This window comes from Lissotriton helveticus, chromosome 1_1, assembly GCF_964261635.1.
Source record: "Lissotriton helveticus chromosome 1_1, aLisHel1.1, whole genome shotgun sequence".
Classification (NCBI taxonomy): domain Eukaryota; kingdom Metazoa; phylum Chordata; class Amphibia; order Caudata; family Salamandridae; genus Lissotriton; species Lissotriton helveticus.
Window position 1 is genome coordinate 418,693,933 of NC_136057.1, and position 21,473 is coordinate 418,715,405.

Genomic DNA, 21,473 nt, shown 5'->3' on the forward strand with positions numbered 1-21,473 from the left:
GATTACGTGCATAAGATCGAGTTAGTATCTGGTGCTGTACCATTTGCTACTAATGTGCATGGTGTTCCCTTGTCGGTAAGAGAAGAAATGAAGAAACAATTGGAGAAACTCAAATCAGAAGGGATAATTGAAGAGGTTGAAGGGACACAATGGTTGGCTCCGGTCGTTGCCGCACGCAAATCGGATGGTAGTCTCCATCTCTGCATCGACCTAAGAGAGCTAAACAAACAAGGTGTTGTAGATAGGTATCCACTCCCCAAGATATCGGACATGCTTATGCTGCTAAAGGGGGAAGAAGTCTTTTCCACAGTTGATCTGAAATCGGCGTACCACCAGACTCAACCCGGTCTCGTCTTTCTTCTCTCTCTACTTCCGGCACCCGGCTTCCGATCTCTTTCGGCGCCTGCGCTGTCGGCGAAACCTGACCTTGATCGGTGTCACCATGTTCTCTCGGGCCAGTTTCTTGATTCTGCAGCCGCAATGGGGCCAAGTAAGAAATATGGCAACCTTGAAGGAAATTACAAGACGCTTGAAGTCCATCAAAGGCACTCAGAAAATTACAAAGTCAATGAAGATGGTTGCTGCTTCAAAGTACACTAAAGCCGAGAGAGCTCTGAAACCTGCCAGAGTGTATGGAACTGGTGCGCTTGCTTTGTATGAGAAAGCGGAGATAAAGGCCCCCGAAGACAAGAAAAAGCATCTTCTCATTGGTGTTTCATCCGATCGTGGCCTCTGTGGTGCTATTCACTCCTCTGTCGCAAAAACCATAAAAAATGAGATTTCAGCCCTGTCCAGTACTGGGAAGGAAGCCGTGATTGTGGGAGTCGGAGACACGCTGAGGGGTATTCTTCAGAGAACTCACAGGGATCACATTTTGCTGACGTTTAAAGAAGTTGGCAGAAAGCCACCCACTTTCGGTGAAGCATCTATTATTGCCACAGAACTCCTAAATTGCGGATATGAGTTTGATCTAGGATCTGTCATCTATAACCGCTTCAGGTCTGTCATCTCCTACAAGATAGAGGAAAAACCAATCTTCTCCCTTGAAACAGTTTCAGGTTCTGAAAGCATTAGTATCTATGATGACATTGATGCCGATGTGCTCCGAAACCACCAAGAGTTCACATTGGCCAACATCATCTTCTACGCACTGAAGGAGTCCACTACCAGTGAGCAGAGTGCGAGAATGACTGCTATGGACAATGCCTCCAAGAATGCCTCTGACATAATTGACAAGCTGACTTTAACTTACAACCGTACCCGTCAAGCTGTTATCACCAAGGAGCTGATTGAGATCATTTCTGGCGCGGCAGCTCTATAAAGCAGTTGACTGCAGATATTCAAGTTCCACCTCCATGTCTTGCTTCAGATTGATCCATCGCCATATGAGGAATCTTTTGGGAAAGGATCATGCATATTTTGTAAATTATATTACAATAAACCTCTTACGCCGAGAAAAAAAAAAAAAAAAAAAAGAAATCGGCGTACCACCAAATTAAATTAGATGATGACTCAAGAGATTACACCTCATTCATTACACCCTTTGTATTTTAAAGTTCATTTGTCTACCGTTTGGGCTGGTATCAGCAGCCTCCGTTTTTCAGAGGGCTCTGGAAAAGGTGTTAAAGGGACAAAATGGAGTTAAGATTTACCAGGATGATGTTCTAATTTATGGTAAAGATGATATAGAACATGATTTGAGACTTAGGCAAGTTTTAGAAAAATTTAGTCTATATTATCTCACAGTCATGATTGATATGTGTAAGCTCCAAAGATCTTCCATTGACTATCTTGGGGACACTATCTCGGGTAAAGGTATTGAACCTGAACGTGATCTTATCGAGACCATACAAAGTTTTGCCTCATCCACTAACAAGGAAGATCTTATGAAATTTCTAGGGATGACTGAATATTACAGCAAATTTGTCACAGGTTTTGCTGAAAAGTGCATTAACATGCGAACACTCCTATCCAAAGGTGTTGACTTCATCTGGAGCGAACAATGTGAGACGGAATTTGTCAAGATAAAAGCGTTGCTTAAAGAGACACCAAAGTTACGCAGCTTTGATCCTGCAGCTAAATCTTTTCTTATTACTGATGCAAGTATGAAAAGGTTAGAAGCAGTGCTACAACAAGAGAGTGAGAGCACTACCAAAGTAATACTTTTTCTTTCTAGGTGCCTCAGGGGAGCGGAATTTCGTTATTCTGTAATTGAAAGGGAGGCATTAGCTGTTCACTGGGCTACAAAGAAACTAAAGAATCTTCTATGGGGTACTAAATTTGTTTGTTCGCACTGACAAATAAACCAATGGTTGAGGTTTTTAATAGGAAAGGAATTGATGCCATCTCTAGCAGAATTTCAAGGTGGGTGGTTGATCTTCAAGGATACAACTTTAATGTGGAATACTTACCTGGAGCATGTAACTGTATTGCTGATATGTTATCCAGGTTAGTTACGCCAAGGGATGAATGTGTTGGACAGGAGGGACAAGAGGAGTTAGAATGGGTTTGTGCCTTTGAGAATGATGGTATAAAAGAGAATAAATGGTTTGAGAAATGTGAAACTGATGATGAACTCATGGAACTGTCTTCTCTTATCAAAAGTGGATGGTATAGAAAGGGTCAAGGTATTTCTGAAAAATATTGGAATGTTAGGCATGAAGTGTCTAAGTGTGGTGGCTTGATCTTTCGAGGGACAAGATTAATTCCCCCCAGGAGTTTCCTCAAAGAATTAATTGAGCTAGCTCATCAGGGTCATCAAGGTGTATCCAAAACCAAAGAAAGAGTCAGACTAAATTATTAGTGGCCTGGGATGGATTTGGAAATAGAAAGGTTAGTGAGGGAATGCATTCCTTGTACATTAAGTGAAAAATGTTTTAAGCCTAGAGTTCAACCCATGGCCATCAGAGAACGACCGAAAGGTCCCTGGGAATAATTGGCACTTGACATTTTAGGTCCTGTGAAATGTAAAGATGGTGAAGCATATATTTTTGTACTTATAGATTTGTTCTCAAGATGGCCAGATATCAAGATTACAAAATGTATTGATACTAAACATGTTATCAGTTTTCTGATGGAAATCTTCACAAGAGAGGGTCTTCCTAGATACCTGTTAACAGATAATGGTATACAATTTGTATCCAAAGAAATGGAAGAATTACTTGATAAATGTTCTATCAAACATAAACAATTCATTGTATCACCCAGAAAGTAATGGAATGGTAGAATGTTTTGTTTGTGTTCTTAAGGAATCTATTTCCTTGTGTAAACAGAATATTGTGGATTGGAAAGAGGGAGTTAGTAAGATTGTTGAAAAATATAGGATCACTCCCCATGCAACTACTGGTTGCACACTGTTTGTATTACTAAAAAGTAGACATCCCAATACACTCATAGCACCTATCTGGGTGAATGACATGTTGTCTAAAAAATGAAATAAATTCTCACAAACTTTTGGGAGAAGAAAAGAAGCTAATAAAATTGAAGAACGAAAGTTAAGATTTGATGCTAGAAATGCGGTCAAGAACACTCAAGTTAACATAGGCGATTTGGTCGTGATTAGAGCACCGTTTGGACGTAAATCTTCTGAGATGTTCAAAAACCTCATAGAGTTGTAAACATTTTACCCAATGCAATTAAAACAGAGGATTCTAGGATCTGGAATCTTAATAGGGTGGTTGTCATTAAAAACCATTTGGTGGACAAAGGACATACTGTACCTCTATCTAATTCTGCTTCTAATTCTACTGGTGGGTACAACATGTGTCCTTCAAATTCATTAAAGGTTAGGAGTGGAAGGATTGTAAAAACCTCCTTCAAGGTTCAGAGATTATGTTAGAGAATGATGTTGAAATGGTATGTTATTTTCTTTTTGTTGTTTTGTGGGTTATATGGGGGGAAGGTGTGTAACAATGTGCTCACACTTTGCATTTATTATGTATATGATTGTTGGTTTCTTCTTAAGTATTTCACCATGCATATACATGTTGTTCTTTGAGTAGCTCCATGGAGATGGAATACTCAGGAGTGAAGTGAGTCAGTTGCACCTGACTGCTGATACCTGATAGATGGGATCTTATGCTCTCTGTAATAAACGTATACAACTTCTTACTACAATCAACTCTAGTTCTTCATTTAACTTGATTTTACACAATGCTCCTGGGACAGTGAGGAAGGGCAATTTGTTAAAACCCTGCTGTCATTGCCCATCTCATCATGGATACAGGCCATTTGGTTAGAACTAGACTTGGTAGCATGGAACATACAGGTTCAAGTCAATTTATGTAGATTTTGGAAACGGCTAGGGTCAGGGGAAGAGGAGAAAGTGTCACATTGGTGTATGAGGGAGATTCAACAGAGTGAATTGAAGTGGGCGAAAGCAACAAGAAAGAAACTCCACTGCATCTGTGACAATTTAAAGGTGAAAATTGAACCTGTGTCGTTACTTATTGAAGAACGGAAAGGTGTTCTAAAATCCTTGAGAAAGGAAAAGTCTAGACAAATTGATATGGACTACCTGAAACAAAAAGAGTCTGTGCATTTTATGTTAAATAGCTGGAGAAATGATGACTGGTACCCGTATCTAGACACCTTACCAAATCAATGGTTGAGAATGGAATTGTTAAAGGTAAGAGGAGGCATTATTCCCTCACGTGCATATGAGAAAATAAAAAGTATATTAATGGATGGTGATGGTAAATGTACATGTGGGATGGGCATAAAATGTACTTGTGTATATATCTTAATGGATTGTCAAAAATTGCTAACTCTACGTCAATTGTTTTGTGGCCAGTCTTTTTTAACCCCTTCCCTACTCATGACGGAACCATGCCGTCATGAGCCACGGGTGGTGTTTGCTCATGACGGTGTGGTTCTGTCATGCTGCAGCCGCTCTGCCCACGCGGCACTGATTCACCGCCTGTGCGGGCGAATTAGTGAGTGGGCGGAGTCGTGACGGAACCACGCCGTCATAAGCACAGCCCGCCCGTGGCTCATGATGGGGTGGTTCTGTCACGAGCATGGCGGCACCGCGCTACCCCTCTCCCCCACTGCGCCGCGGTGGAATTACCGCAGCGACCAAGGGTTTAAAATACGGTAGAAGGTTAAGGATGCAAGCAATCGGTTCTACTCGCTGTGCCAGACTTGCCCCTGATCTCGCCTGCATCCGGAGACAGATCGTATCTCGCCCTGCTTGGTCGTGGTATCGTATCTGCTGCTGGAATTGTTTGTTTGCTGCCTTTAACTTATAACTGTGCCAGACTGTGAAATAATAACTGTGCCAGGCCGATCTCACCCCGCATTGCTCTGTTGTAGTTTGGTGCCATTGTTGTTGTTGTCCCAGCCCGTCTCCCCTCCCTGCTCCCTGCCGCTGCTCCCCCGTGGCCACACCCCCGCTCCATACAGCATCCAGAACAGATCCCCTCCCCACTCGCCACCCCGCTCCCGCCTCCCAGCTGCACCTCCCTCGCTCCGCCCCCTCCACTCTCCACTTATGACAGGGTCACTTACGCGCAGCGTCCACGTGCAGTGGACGCGCCCTATGTGCGCCGAAGGCACGCCAAAGGTAAGCCCGTCTACGCCCGTCCGCGCCTGGCCCGCGCCCAGAGCCAGACCCCCTGGCCCCCGCAAAAAACCACTCCACCCGCCTTACGTAGGACGCCGCAACCCTCACTGCATTCAACACCGGCCGACTCCCAGACTGCCACCAAGCCGCCCCAGGACGCGCCCATGGACCCTTCACCTGCCAATCCTGCAAGTTCAGCTGCATCAGGTCCCATTCTACAACCAATAACGCCAAACTGAGCGCAAACAACAACCACCTGAAGTGCATCCTGCTCAACACCCGCTCGGTCCACAGACACGCCATTGAACTATGGAACCTACTTGACACCACGACTTGGGACGTCGCCTTTCTCACGGAAACCTGGATGAACGCCTCATCAGCGCCTGACATCGCCATAGCCATCCCGGACGGTTACAAGATCATCCGAAGGGACCGCATCAACCAAACAGGAGGAGGCATCGCCATCGTCCACAAGAACTCCATCCGCATCACGACCAGCGCTGACGACACCCTCACAGCCGCCGAACATCTCCACTTCCAGATTCACACCGACCCCAAGACTACACTTAGAGGCACCCTCGTCTACAGACCCCCAGGACCCCGCACACAATTCAGCGAAGACATCACTGACTTTATCAGCCCACACGCCTTCTCCTCCGAGGACTACATTCTCCTAGGGGACCTCAACTTCCACATGGAAAAGAACAACGACAGCAACACCACCACCCTTCTGGACAACCTCGCCAATCTCGGACTCAAACAACTGGTCAACACCTCCACCCATTACGCCGGACACACGCTCGACGCAATCTTCTCCTCCAGCAAGCACATCTCTTTCAATCACGCAACAGGACTCCACTGGATGGACCACAGCTGCATCCACTTCAACTTCAGAAAAACTACGACACACCTCCACCCAAAACAAGTCCCCCGCAGAAACTGGAACAAAATTACCACCGACCAGCTCACCACAGCGCTAAACCAAATCCCTCCCACCAGATCATCGGACCCAAACCATGCAGCCATCAATCTCGCACAATGGTTCACCCGCTGCGCTGACGAATTAGCACCCGAGAAAAACCACCACAACAAGCCAGGAAACAAAAAAGCCACCTGGTTCAATGACGACCTCAAAAACTCCCCAAAAAACTGCCGCACCCTCGAGAAAGCCTGGCGAAAAAACCCAACCACAGACAACATGACCGCCCTCAAGGACGCCACCCGCAAACACCACCAGCTGATCCAATCCACCAAGAAATCAACATTCAAGGATCGACTCGACAACAACGCCCACAACAGCAAGGAACTCTTCAGCATCGTCAAAGAGCTTACCAACCCCAGCGCCGGCACCAACGACATCACCCCCTCTCAAGAACTCTGTGACTCTCTAGCCTCGTTCTTCCACAGCAAGATCGCTGACATACATAACAGCTTCGGCGAACAATCCACTCCCCTCACCACTGAACTGAAGCCCCCCACCACCACCCTTTGCGCCTGGACCCCAATCAGCACCGAAGACACCATCCACTTGATGAATTCCATCCACTCCGGATCACCAACCGATCTATGCCCCCACCACATCTTCAACAAGGCCGCCTCCGTCATCGCACCCCAACTCCGGGACATCATCAACTGCTCCTTCAACACCGCTACCTTCCCGGAAAGCTGGAAACATGCCGAACTCAGTGCCCTCCTGAAGAAACCTACAGCAGACCCCACCGAACTTAAGAACTACCGCCCCATCTCTCTCCTTCCATTCCCTGCCAAAGTCATAGAGAAGACTGTCAACAACCAGCTCGCCCCCTTCCTCGAGTCTAACGGCTCCCTCGACCCCACACAATCCGGCTTCCGAGCAAAACACAGCACCGAGACCGCCCTCATCGCAGCCACAGACGACATCCGAACACCACTTGACAACGGGGAAACAGCTGCCCTCATCCTCCCGGACCTCTCAGCAGCGTTTGACACGGTCTGCCATAGCACCCTCATACAACGCCTCAGCAACGTCGGGATACAAGAAAAAGCATTGGACTGGATCATCTCGTTCCTCGCCGGAAGAACCCAGAGAGTCCGCCTCCCACCCTTCAGGCCTCCGAAGTCATCTGTGGAGTACCACAAGGATCATCCCTCAGCCCCACCCTCTTCAACGTCTACATGAGCCCCCTCGCATCCATCGCACGCCAGCACAACCTTAACATCATCTCCTACGCTGACGACACACAGCTGATCCTCTCTCTCACCAAAGACCCAAACACCGCCAAAACCAACCTACACGAAGGAATGAAAGACGTAGCCGAGTGGATGAAGAACAGCCGCCTAAAACTGAATTCAGACAAGACAGAAGTCCTCATCCTTGGATCATCCCCTCCGCATGGGATGACTCATGGTGGCCTCCGGCCCTAGGCAGCGCGCCCAAACCTACGGACCATGCTCGCAACCTTGGATTCATACTAGACTCCTCCCTCTCAATGACCAGACAAGTCAATGCCGTCTCGTCATCTTGTTTTAACATCTTACGCATGCTCCGAAAGATCTTCCGATGGATCCCCACCGAAACAAGAAAGACGGTCACCCAAGCACTTGTCACAAGCCGACTGGACTACGTAAACACCCTCTACGCCGGAACCACAGCCAAATTACAGAAAAAACTCCAACGCATTCAGAACGCCTCCGCCCGACTCATCCTAGACATACCACGCCACAACCACATTTCCGGTCACCTGAGAGACCTTCACTGGCTCCCCGTCAACAAGAGAATCAAGTTCCGTCTCCTCACCCACGCACACAAGGCCCTCTACGACCTAGGACCCAGTTACCTCAACACGCGCCTGACCTTCTACACCCCCACCCCCCATCTACGATCGTCCAATCAAGCACTCGCCGCGATCCCACGCATCCGAAGAGCCACCATGGGAGGAAGATCATTCTCCTACTTAGCAGCCAAAACCTGGAATTCTCTTCCCACCCACCTCCGCCTTACACAGAACCACCTCTCCTTCAGAAAACAACTCAAAACATGGCTGTTTGATAAATAGCGAACCCCTCCCTCAAGCGCCTTGAGACCCTCTGGGTGAGTAGTGCGCTATACAAATTTTGACTTGACTTGACTTGACATTATTGATATGCAGTTTTTTGACATTGCAATTGCATTTGCAAAGTTTATCCAAGCCGCAAAGAGATTCCTTATGGAATAGGAAATGAAAGAGTGGACCAGATAGTGACAAATAGAGACTAATTGGACAATTGTAGTTGTGTACCGCAGTCACTAAAGTTTGGATCTTTATGCATCTGGATCTTGCTCATATTAATTGATACTAGAAAAACAAGTTTTTATGAGACAAAGAAATAATGAATTTGCAATAGTCCCCTAACCTGGGTTTATGGTTCTTTTATAGTATTTTAACTTTTTGTATTTTTAACTGTATTATTGTGTTTTTATGTAGTTTAAAGACCAATGGTCATAATAAACTTATTTTTGACTTGAATTGACTCTGAGACTCAAACCTGCGTCCTCAGCTCCAAAGTTGGCAGCTCTAGCCATTACGCCACAAGCTCTTGCACAAGACCTATTACATACAAGGAAACCATAGTTGTATGTATGTATGTAGTATATTTATCTTATGCAACTAACAACTTTTGCCAAAGCCAATAGTCCGGCGGCACATTATGCTGAGCACAGATTTTTTGTATAAATGGTTAAGCTACGCCCTTAATTATATCGGCCACACCCCTTTGAGAGACCCCCCCAGTTTTTTCATCCCACTTAAAGCCCTGGACCGTCTTCCTCTACTTTCCTTGTGGCTCACTGCTCAGTCTATTTCTACTGTCCCCGGCTCTTTCGCGTTCCTTCTCTGTCGTCGACTCTCTTCGTCTGCTTTCAGCTCACCCTAGCTATCCTTCCTCCCGCCCTCATCTTCCCGTGTTAAAGCACCGAGCTCAGCACCCATAAGATTCTTCCTGATTCCATCTCGGGCCCTTGAGCACATCCATGGCGTGGGCTGCAGGCCGGAAAGCCCTTGTACAAACAGCCCTGTGTAAACACGAGCTTGCTAAGCTTGTTGCATAGGGGCACGCTGTATTTATTAACTTGGTTCTCCAGAGAGCGCCGAGCCGGGGCAACCGTGCTCCCAGGACTTGCGCCATTTTTCCTAAGCTGCGCGCGCATCCTAAAGATGGACGCCGGCACGTCGCGTCATGACGCGACGTGCAACTACTAGAACGCCAACTCTACATATCTTCCTTTTTTCCCAAACAATGAAACATGTAACTCACAGTCCGCCGCTCATATCAAAGTCTCGGAACCAGGCTGGTCTCACCACTGTTCTTCCCCTGCGGGTCAGCCTTGCCGGGGTGTCCACGGTCTCTCTCTCAAGAGTCTCTGCGCTACCTCCCCTGTTGTCTATTGCGGTCTGACTCTCTGCCAATCTGCTCCTGTTCATATCTCTCTCTGCTCCGGGGCTACCTCTATTGTCTTGCCCTTCATTGACTTCTCCACCTCCCAAGTCCATCTCTCCGTCAGATTGTCCATCCCTTGCCTCCGGCACCTCCACACCTTCCAGATCCTGTTCTCCTTGGTTCCACTGTAGTACCTTGTTGCATCTCGCCATGCGGTCCTGGGACCAGACGTTACCGTCACTCAACAGAGCCGCTCTGTCATACACCTTCTTCACCTGCAGGGGTTTACTATATTTACTATCCCCTTTCCTTTGCATTGTTGCCAACTTGACTCGCACCCATTCACCTTCCTCTAATCCGGTGTCCTTCACGTTCCTTCGTCTGTTGTAGTGCTTAGCGTACACGGCCTGGGCCTTTTCCAAGTTCGCCTGAACTACCGCAGGGGACTACTTGCTCATTATGGTTTTTTCCTTCCACACTCGGTTGTCCTTCGTGAACGGGTCACGTCCCCTTAAGATTTGGAAGGGACTGTATCCAGTCCCTGTGGGAGTAATCCTGTATGCCCATATCATTTGCCATATCTCTTTCTCCCAGTCCTTGTTGTTGGATATCGCAGCTTGCACGGATCCCATCACCACACGGTTGAACCGTTCTACCACTCCATTCCCAGCTGGGTGATAGATCGACGTGTGCTTGGAGAGGATACCATTTCTCTCCATGAAGTTGGTCCATTTGTCTGAGGTGAATTGAGGGCCATTGTCACTCAGGATAGATTTTGGGATGCCCTCCTTCACAAATGTGTCGCTTAGAAACTTTAATATTGTTTCTGTGTCCATCACTTCTTCTACCTTTATCTCAGGCCACTTTGAGTATCTATCCACCAGGACACATACGTACTTTTGAATGCCTTGTCTATCCAGGATGGGACCCAATATGTCGATGGACAACTCCTCCCATGGGTTCTGTGGAGGATAAAACTTTCCCAGCGCCGGGCGCAACGGCTTGAGTGTCTTATCCGCTCCTTGGCACTGTGGGCAGTCTCTGACGTACCGTTACGCTCTTATGTCCATACCTGGCCACCAATAGCCTTGCTTGGTTCTTAGTTTCATCTTGCCTATCCCCAAGTGGCCCACGTGGAGTATCGCCAGGAGTTTAGGAACTATGTCAACTGGGGGAATAACCTTGTCCCCCCTGTAAACAAATACTCCTTGATCATCCACCGAAAGCTCTTCCCTGACTTCATAGTACATCCTCAGATTTTCACTGATGCGCTTCTTCTCAGGCCATCCTTGTACTATGTACAATTTCACCTCCTGCATTGCTGGGTCCTCATCGTATGCTTCTTTCCACTCTTGATTGCTGATGACCTTCTCTTGGTCATCGATCAGGGCCACCATCTCTTCTCCACCTGCCTGGTCATCTTCTCCGGGTTCCATGGCCGCCGCTCTGCTCAGATAATCTGCTACTTTGTTCCGACTGCCGGGGATATACTCCACATCATATCTGAATTCCAATAGCTTTAATGTCATTTTCGAGATCCTGGGGGTGGCACTCGTGTGCCCACTGGATGTTAGAACCCTCACCAAGGGTTTGTGATCTGTCTTTAATTGGAACCTTGTGCCCCACAGGAATTGTCTGAATCTTGTCATTGCCCACACTACAGCTAGCATCTCCTTTTCGATGACGCTGTATTTTCTTTCTGTGTCGCTCAAGGTGCGAGACGCAAAACTCAGCATGTCCATTACCCCTTGTCCCCGATCTTGCATCAACACTGCGCCCAAGCCTTTGTCGCTGGCGTCCGTTGTGAGTACAGTTTTTCCCTGGGGATCATATCCTTGCAAGGGTATTGCTCCTATCACAGCTCTCTTTATGTACTCAAATTCCCTTTGTGCTTCCTCAGTCCACCCAAACACTGAGCTCTCTCTTGTTAACTTCCTCATGTGGTGCGTCTTTGTCGCGAAATGCTGCACGAATTTACTATAATATTCGGCCATTCCTAAGAAGGACCTGACTTCTTCTTTGCTGGTGGGTGGTGGTGCTTCGCAGATCGCCTAAACATTGTCTGCCTTGGGGGTGATCCCTTGCACTCCAATCTCATGCCCCAAGTACGTCACTGTCTCCATGCCCAGGCGGCACTTCTCCCACTCCGCCGTGAGGCCTTTCTCTTCTAGCACTCTTAGCACTTTGGTTAGTTTGGCGTCGTGGTCTAGTTTGTCTCGTCCCATCACCAGGATATCATCCTGGAAATATTGGATGCCTTCCATATTCTTAAACAGTTGGTGCATCAATTTCTGAAAGGCCCCCACCGCCGAAGCTAGTCTAAATGGCATGCGTCGGAATTGGTAGCACCCGAAGGGGGTAATGAATGAAGTCAACTTCCTGCTCTCCGGGTGTAGTGCAATCTGATGGTACGCTGACGTCAGATCGATGGTGGAGTACCACTTGACCCCTCTCGTCTTGGCCAACATCTCTTCAATCCTTGGCAAGGGAAACTTCTCCACCACAATATTCTTGTTTAGCTCGCGTAGGTCCACGCTTAGCCTGATCTTCCCATTGGGTTTCATGACCACTACTAGTGGCGCCAGCCACTCGGCACACGTGATTGGTTCAATGATTCCTCTTTTTTCTAATCCTTGTAATTCTTCTTGTACCGCCTCTCTCACTGCCAGGGGTACGTTCCTCACCTTGTGGGCCACCGGTGTGGCGTCCGCTTTAAGGACAATCCTGTGTGCAAACTTCTCGAGCTTTCCCACCGTACCTCCGAATACCTTGGGGTACTCTTCTTTCCACCTTTCCAGGTTTGGCCACACCTCCGGCTCGGTGAGGAGGATCTGTTCTTTACCACCTGGGTCCAGTTTGATTCCCAGGTCGCCCTGGTCTAGCCATCCTAGTACCGATGGCCCCCTTTCGGATATGTACAATTTGCAGTTGGCGGTGCGTCCCCTGAACTCAAATTTTAGTGGACGGAATCCCAGCATGGGTATGCGATCTCCATTGTACGTTACCGGCCTAATGTCCAGTCTCTCCAGGTCTGGGCCCAAGTGTGGTTCGAAGGTTTCTTCCCACACCGCCTTCTGGACTATAGTGTAGGGCGATCCCGTATCTGCCACTATGCTTATCGGCACTCCTCCAATCGTCATGTCCAGCACTGGTTTAGTTGACCTTTTGCCGTCTACACTCAATACCTGATCGTAGATGCAGAGCACAGTGTCGACTTCTTCCGGGTCGTTCTCCTCTGTATCCTCCTGTCCTTGGTCGATGTACTTGATCACGCTTCTGGAAGCCTTCCTGCGGCACACTTTCTCATAGTGACCTTCGATTCCACAGTACATACATTTGGCGCGAAACGCCGGGCACTTCCTGTCATGTGCTTCATGTGCCCAACTTCCGCATCTGTAGCATGTTTTCTTGTTGTTCCCCGTCTGTTTTCCTGGTGGTCCTGGGTTACCTTGCCACTTGTTCGGTCCCTTCGGCATGGCACTCTTGCCTCTATAGTCTTTGCGGGGCTCCTCATCTCCTACTCTGTTTACCATCGGACTCGCTGTGGTCTCCCGTTTTGCCGCCTCCGCACACCTTCGCGCCATTTCTGCTCTCTTGACCACCACCATTACTTCTTGTAGCGTGATTTCACCGCTGACCCACAGCTTGTCTTGCACCGCGGTGCTCGTGGTGTGCATCACAATCTGATCCTTTATAAATTCGTCCTGGAAAGTGTTGTACTTGCACGTGGATGCCAACTTTCTTAGCGCTGTCACATATTCTTCCACAGACTCCCCTGGTTTCTATTTCCTTTGTTGGAAGTTGTATCTGTCGATTGAGACACAAACCACCGGTTTGTAATGTTCATTCAATTGCTCTATTGCAGGGGCATACACGTCGTCGTCAGTACTTCCTCGTTGTTTGGGTATCAGATTCTTGAAGATCCTGAGCCCCTCCGGGCCTAGGTTATGTAATAATATTCGCCTCTTCCTTCGACTTGAGAACTTCTCCTCATTCTCATCTTCTAACACCTCAATGAAGTTGTCTATATAGTCTCTCCAGTCCTCCCACTTCATGAGTGGTTATCCTGGTTTGGGTAAGAATTGCACAGGGGCCGTCGCTGATGCTGTCTGCGCACTCATCTTCTCGCGCTTTACTGTGGGCGGGGTGTCGCCGTGACTTTTGGGGCTGCCTGGTGCACTGTCTTCCTCTCGCTTCTCTATTTTTGGCAGGTGGATTCCTGTGTCTGCCCCTTCGCCCTCCCCATAGGTCGCCAGTCCTCCTGCCCTTGATTGGTTGGTGTGGTGGTGTGTCTCGGGCCTTCTACTCCTCTGCACGTGCTATGGCGCAGCCCTGATGCTCTGGTTGACTCCCCTGGTGTGCCTGCAGGCTTGTCCCAGAATACCTCTCTGTAACCTTTTGGTCATTTAAAACTCCAGGTGAGAGTTCTTGGTCCCTAATTGTGTATTTCTTAAGATAACACTGCAACAAATATTTAGCGAGTACTTATTTTTGTGATAGAAAATACTGAATCGCCAAGTAGCGAATCATATTTCAATTTACACAGCATTCACAATTTGGAAAATCGTTTACAATATAGCATTTTGCATGTACAATAATACCATCAATTGGAAACAGGTGGTAAGCAGGGACAAAGTATAGAAGGGAACCGAAAATGCATTGCAGTCTTTCACAATGGCTGCCCTCTGTTGTAGTGAGGAGGAAGGATGCAGATTTTTGGGGCTCAACAGAGAAGGAGGAGTAGGAGAGAAATGGTTTTCAGGCAGAGGGTCTCTATTTGAGCATACATATGAGAAGGCGTTTGCATGGTACAGGTTTACAAACAAGATCAATCTTACTTCAATTAATCATTTGAATCCAGTACTTAGCAGGCCTACACAACACAGTGGTCCTATACCTACACACATTCAGGTTTGGAGTAGCTTACACAGTTAGCTTCTGGTAGCTACTGACCCATTGTTGCAGTTGCAGGAGGGAAAACAGGATGCATGTTTCTAAAACAATTATTCACGCAATGCTGGCTAGAATTAACTAACACATTAGGGGCCCGATGTAGGTCGGTCGGTAACGGCCGAAAATCGGTATTTTCGGCCGTTACCGACCGGTATTCAGTAAATGGTATGTAGGGCCACATATTTTACAGAATCGGTAAATTTACCGATCGGTAAATTTACCGATTCTGTAAAATACCGAATCGGAATTTATACCTAATCGGTAATTTTGATATGTAGGTGGGACTCTTCTGAGTCCCACAACCCTTACCGAATCTGTATTTTACCATCAAATATATTTGATGGTAAAATACCGATTCCGGTGTGCATGCACATGTGTGCATGCACACCTGTGCCATATGACAGGCAGACCTGCCCTTAGGGCAGGTCTGCCTGTCACATGGCCCCGAATCTTTTTTGGGGGTGCTAGAGGGTGTCAAAGTGACACCCCCTGCACCCTTGTCAAAATCGGTATTTACGGTAAATACCGACCGGTAATGCCCCATTCTTTCCTATGGGCTTCGGTAAAAGGAACATCTGGATGTTCCTACATATCCACCCCTTAGATTTACCGATTTTTAATAACCGATTCGGTAAAATTCGGTAATTAAAAATCGGTAAATCTATTTTACCTACATCGGGGCCTACATTTCTAAGTACCCTTTCTGAGTTGGAAGCTACAAAAATCCAATTCTATGCAAGAACACGTTTCCCCCAAGTGATTAGGGGCCAGATGTAGGAGCCCTAATACCGATCGGAAACGGCCGATTTTGGCCGTTTCCGACCGGTATTAGGGTTTTCAGATGTAGGGCATGCATTTACCGAATCGGTAAAATTACCGAATCAGTAAATACAGACTCGGTAAAATACCGATTCTGTAAATGCAGATGTAGCTGGCACATGTCAGAGTGCCACAGGGCTTTAAGAATCTGTATTTTACCACCCAATCCAATTGGGTGGTAAAATACCGAATCCAGGTGTGCATGCACATGTGTGCATGCACACCTGTGCCATGTGACACACAGACATGCCCTTAGGGCATGTCTGTGTGCCACATGGCACACAAGCCTGTACTTGGGGTGCTAGAGGGTGTCAAAGTGACACCCCCTGCACCCTTGCTAAAATCGGAATTTACCGATTCTGTAATTACAAAATCGGTATTTCCCATTGATTCCTATGGGCTTCAAAGCCCATAGGAATCAATTGGCAATACCGATTCGGTATTTACAGAATCGGTAAATACCGAATCTTAACGATTCGGTATTTACAGATTCTGAAATACCTACATCTTCCCCCTTCTTATTTACCACTTCTTAAATACCGAATCGGTAAAATTCGGTATTTAAGAAGTGGTAAATAAGAATTACCTACATCGGGCCCCTAGATGTGTAGACTGTGCACATGTTCTGATTTGTCCACCCTCTGAAACAGACTATGAGTATCACAATAGAGAGAGCTAATATTCATAAAATATCCAAGTAGTATGTAATTACTCCAATTAGAGATCATATTTACGTTTAAACACATTTAGCTTCTGGTAGCGGCCAACCCATTGTTGCAGTTGCAGGAGGGATAGCAAATTATGCGTGTGTTTATAAAAGTTATTTGCGCAATATTGGCTAAAAACTTTCTCGAAAAATCGCTGCTCTCCATCAGCCCCCTGGTTTTCTGAAACCCTTAGAGCACAGAAGAAACTGTGCAGAAATTCTGAAAAACAATGGTGCAAAAATTACAATAATCAAGAAAAAATTCTTTATAAAGAATCACTCACCAAATATAAATTGCTGATCGTACAGAAGAAAAGTAAATATTACATTGCACAGATTGAATCTGCGCAAGACTCTAACAAACAGCTCTACCAGGTAGTCGCCAAACTATCAGGACAAGTATCAAATTCTAATCCAGTTCCCTCACAGGCATTATGCGACTCCCTTGCCAATTATTTTTTTTGAAAAGGTGAATGACATTTACACTAACTTTTCATCTCAGATTAAAATAGACAACCAGCTTTTAAATCTTGGCTCCACCGATTATTCTCCCTCCCTAGTGCAATTTGAGAACACTACACCTGACCAGATTTCAAATGTAATAGTTACTATCAAGTCAGCCACCGATTCTTGCCCTCCATCAGTACTTAAATCACTTGCTGACCTAGTTGCACCAACACTATGTAACATCTGTAATCCAATGTTTACATCAGGCATATACCCCAGGATCTGGAAAAAGACCATCATTAAACCTTTATTAAAAAAAACTAATTTGGATCTGAAAGAAACAAAGAACTATAGACCTATAGCTAGTTTGCCGTTCCCGGCCACTAACTTTTCATCTCAGATTAAAATAGACAACCAGCTTTTAAATCTTGGCTCCACCGATTATTCTCCCTCCCTAGTGCAATTTGAGAACACTACACCTGACCAGATTTCAAATGTAATAGTTACTATCAAGTCAGCCACCGATTCTTGCCCTCCATCAGTACTTAAATCACTTGCTGACCTAGTTGCACCAACACTATGTAACATCTGTAATCCAATGTTTACATCAGGCATATACCCCAGGATCTGGAAAAATACCATCATTAAACCTTTATTAAAAAAAACAAATTTGGATCTGAAAGAAACAAAGAACTATAGACCTATAGCTAGTTTGCCGTTCCCGGCCACATTTTTTGAAAAAGTGATAAATATCCAGCTCTCCAAGTATAATGAAGATCACCAACTTTTGGATGATACTCAATTTGGCTTCCGTAAATGCCACGGAACAGAAACGGCGCTCATCAAAGCATCAGAAGATATTAGAATCATTCTCGATCAGGGAGGGACGGCTGTCCTTATACTGCTAGACCTTTCAGCAGCTTTTGACATGGTTGATCATGCCATCTTGATCGACCGTGTCACATAAATAGGCATCCAACACACAGCTAGAGCCTTGTTGTCTTGTTTTTTTACTAACCGCACACAATCGGTAAACCTCGGCATCTTTAATTCATCCCAATTGGCCCTCCCGTGTGGTGTTCCGCAAGGATCATCTTTAAGTCCGACACTTTTTAATATTTATGTGTCGGACTTCGCTAAAGTCATCAAAGCACACGTGATGTGCCTCACATCTTATGCCGATGATACAAAGCTGGTGCTCACTGTACATAATGATGGTGATATAGTAGCAGCTAACTTTCAGAAGGGCATGCTAGCCATCAGCAGTTGGATGACCACCAACTGTCTCAAATTGAACTCTGAGAAAACATAGGTAATGACATTTGGTAAGCTATCGCCAAGCTGGTCCCCCAGCTGGTGACCTTCTTCACTGGGTCCTCGACCTGTCCCAGTCACCAAGGTCAGGAATCTGGGCGTCATATTTGACGACAGGCTGTCCTTTGTTCCCCATGCCAACTCCGTGGTATCATCATTCCATAAGCTGCGAATGATAAAAAAGCTTTTGCCATTCTTACCTCTGAATGCGGGAAAAACATTAGTCAGTACCCTAGTCCACCATTGACTACTGTAATGGTCTTCTTATGAATGCCCAAAGTAAACTCATGCACAAACTCCAACTGGTTCAAAACTTTGCAGCCAGAATGTTATTCGGAACTCCTAAATACAAGTCTATTTCTCATGTCATTCGACAATGTCATTGGCTCCCTGTGAGAAACCGCATAAAGTTTAAGGCTCTGTGCATTGCTTATAAAGCATCCTGCAACTCTGGACCTTTGTTTTCTCAACAAGGCTCTAGAAGCACACATCCCTACTCGGGCCTTGCACGACTCTACAGCAAATCTTCTGATGGTCCCACGTACAAAAACTGCCTCATGGGGTGATTTATTTTTTTAAACCTTTTTATTGGATTTTAACATGGTACAAGTCATACAGTAATTGGCTTGATCATTTCGGTAGTACAAATTGACAATATCATCCATATGACAAGGGTAGCGGAGTAAGCGGACACATAGTGGATTCGTTGGTGAAGGGGGGTACCCCTCCCACCATCTCCGCCGGTGGTGCCGGGAGGCACCGGGGAGGCGGTTAGTAGTAGGATTACCGCCGTTCTCCGACCCGTATGCCTGTTTCTGATCTAAATCCCCTGTGAAGGGTATCATTCATAGATAATCCAGTTGTCAAACTAAACTTAGGGATGTGTTACTCGGGAAATAAGGGGGTCGGGGGGAGGGGAGGAGCCTGGGGTTGCAGAAAGCATGGGTCAGTGCAAAGGGGTCCCGTATCGTTGCACTAGCGTCCCACACTTTACCTACTCTCGGCCTGTGCTATGATTCCCGGGGGATGACCCAAATGGAGCTGTCACTACATGAGTGAGGGGAGGAGGAGGTGGCGGAAAACAGGACACATGTGTGGACTGGGATGCAGGTGAAACTGGTGCGCCTGGGGGTTTTTGGCGTGCTCTGTGTCATTTGTGTGTGCTTGCCTAAAGTCCTGCAGGAGTGTCGCCCATTCTAATGAGATAGGTCGGCGCCGTATGCCACGGGCCTCCTCTTGCCGTATAAGATCTTCCTCGGCTGCTGCCCACTTCTGCACCGCCCCCACCATGCAGCTATTGGCGGCCCCTCTGCCGCTCGCCAATAAATTGCCCGACTCGCTTGGCCAACAGCACAGCTAGCTGGGCAAATTTAGTCTCTACTTTCTTCCGTTTGTTGCGCTTAAAAATACCTAGGGCACATGCCTCCCATGAATGGAAGTCTGCGAGACCTGTGACTGTCTGCAGGGTGGTGTGCACCGTCAACCAGAGGGATTGTATCACTGGGCATGACCAAAACATATGCGCAAATGTGAGTTCCGGGGTGTGACATCGGGGGCAGTCAAAGTGGGATGTCGGGTAGAAGCGTTTGAGCCACGCCGGTGTGAGATAAGCTCGGTGTAATATGTTAAACTGGATATTTTTGAACCTTTGATTGCGGGACACTTTTTTATGGTGTTCTAGGGCCATCTGCGATTCCTGATCATGAAGGGCACGTCTGAAATCATCTTCCCAGCGGAGCCGTACTCGGGTTAGCGGTACCTGTGTGAGTTCCATAATGGATTTATAGGTCCATGTAATGTGGTGCCTGCCCGCACCCATGCGTAATAATGAGTGCAGCACCGGGTGAGTCTTGGGTTCCCCGCTCCCGAGGTCCCAGATCCGCTCACAGTCTGCCATTAGCTGCCTATGCAGCAGGGATTGGCCGTCTGGAAGCCCAGTTTCTTCAACTAGGTCTGCGAACGGGATCAATTGGCCGTCGAAGAACAGGGCCTCCGTTTCAGTGAGTTGGAATTCGGTCCAGATTCTATGCTCTCCCGCGATATAGAACCCACAGCCCTTAGGGAGGCCAGCCCACGGTAGTGTAAGGATCTCACTGTGTTTCCCGCAGGAGCGCCCAGGAGCCGAAGACAGGTCCACAACTTCCCACCAACACCACCGCGACTATCAGACTCTAGTTCACGGAGGTGCTTGAGGGGAAGAAGGGAAACAAAACAAGGAAAAATTGGGGGAAGAAATCCTTGGAGCGATACTCTCTTCTGGCTGGTGCAATGATACTCTCCAATGGCTGGCTGACGTATGACTAGATGGACTGTAAGGGAAGGTACAGGTTACAAGACAATGGAGAGGTGGATGCACAGAAACTATGTGTTGAAAATATAGTTACCTAAAGGTCTTCTCTTTAAGCCAAATCAATAATGGTAGATGGGATAGTGGATACTGTTCTCTACAAGTCATAAGAAAAGAAAAGACTTTTGAAAATGTTTCATGAGCTCTGATTCACTATTCCCCCCATCAAACCCTATCTCACCATATAAGGTTGAAGATTGGACTGTGCACAGTGTCCTAAGAAACCAAACAGTACAAGCAGTATATCCACATATTGTGTCTACAAGTCAAAGGAAACAAAAGCGGGTTATAACAGTTATTCTCAATTGATATTAATAAATGAGAAAAAACAGTGCTGTGCACTGTTTACCAGTCTATCCTGCTGGGACGTAGTGCAGTCAAACACTGGAGTGTAGGCTTGATGTATTTGCAGCCCATACGCAGAATAGTATTCTCCTCTGGTATCGGGCCAATAGAGAGGGGAAAATAAGTACATGGGACGGGCGGAACTCCAATAACCAAAAGAACCCCCCGAGAGACCAACGGAACTGCCCAGCCCAAGTCCGACCAATCAACGGAACAACAAGTCCAGTCGACCGGCGAGACGTAGCCAGAACAACCCGGCCAGTCCTCGGAATTCAGTGGGAGGAGTCCGGCCCACGGGGAAAATACCCACAAAGAGCTCCCGAGTAGGAGCTATGGTAATAGCGTATCGGGAGAGCTAGAGGAAAACAACAATGGGGTTCGAGGGCAACACAAGGTTCAGGGACCAGGAACAAAGGTGCAGCTGGGAAGCGGAGGAGTTCAGGAAACAGGAAATACCGCAAAGACGGAAGTGACGAGAAGAATCAAGGCTAGAACGCAAAGCGCTGTGATGAGGGGTAGTCAGGCTCTTAAGCCTGCCTGACCTCCTCGCGCATGCGCACTTACGAGCCGCCATCTTGATCACT

General features: G+C 46.9%; 1 pseudogene; it reads left to right on the forward strand.

Moving 5' to 3' along the window:
• The first annotated feature begins 379 nt into the window (after window positions 1-379).
• On the forward strand, window positions 380-1,479 carry LOC144810295 (ATP synthase F(1) complex subunit gamma, mitochondrial pseudogene; annotated as a pseudogene).
• The last annotated feature ends 19,994 nt before the right edge of the window (window positions 1,480-21,473 follow it).